This window comes from Psammomys obesus, unplaced genomic scaffold, assembly GCF_907164565.1.
Source record: "Psammomys obesus unplaced genomic scaffold, mPsaObe1.curated_primary_1811, whole genome shotgun sequence".
In the NCBI taxonomy this organism is placed as follows: domain Eukaryota; kingdom Metazoa; phylum Chordata; class Mammalia; order Rodentia; family Muridae; genus Psammomys; species Psammomys obesus.
In genome coordinates, this window is record NW_026585626.1 from 10306835 (window position 1) to 10307110 (window position 276).

The window sequence follows — 276 nt, forward strand, 5'->3', positions numbered from 1 at the left end:
GAAAGAAAGAAAGAAAGAAAGAAAGAAAGAAAGAAAGAAAGAAAGAAAAGAAGGAAGGAAGGAAGGAAGGAAGGAAAGGAAAGGGAAAAAAGAAGGAAGGAAAAGAAAAGAAATAGTTCAAGGCAAGAAAATGGAAATAGAAGCAATAAAGAAAGCACAAACTGAGGGAACTCTGGAAATGAAAAATTTAGGAATTCAAGCAAGAACTCTAGAAACAAACTTTACCAACAAATATAAGAGATGGAAGAGGCATTGAAGATGCAACAGAACAAATGA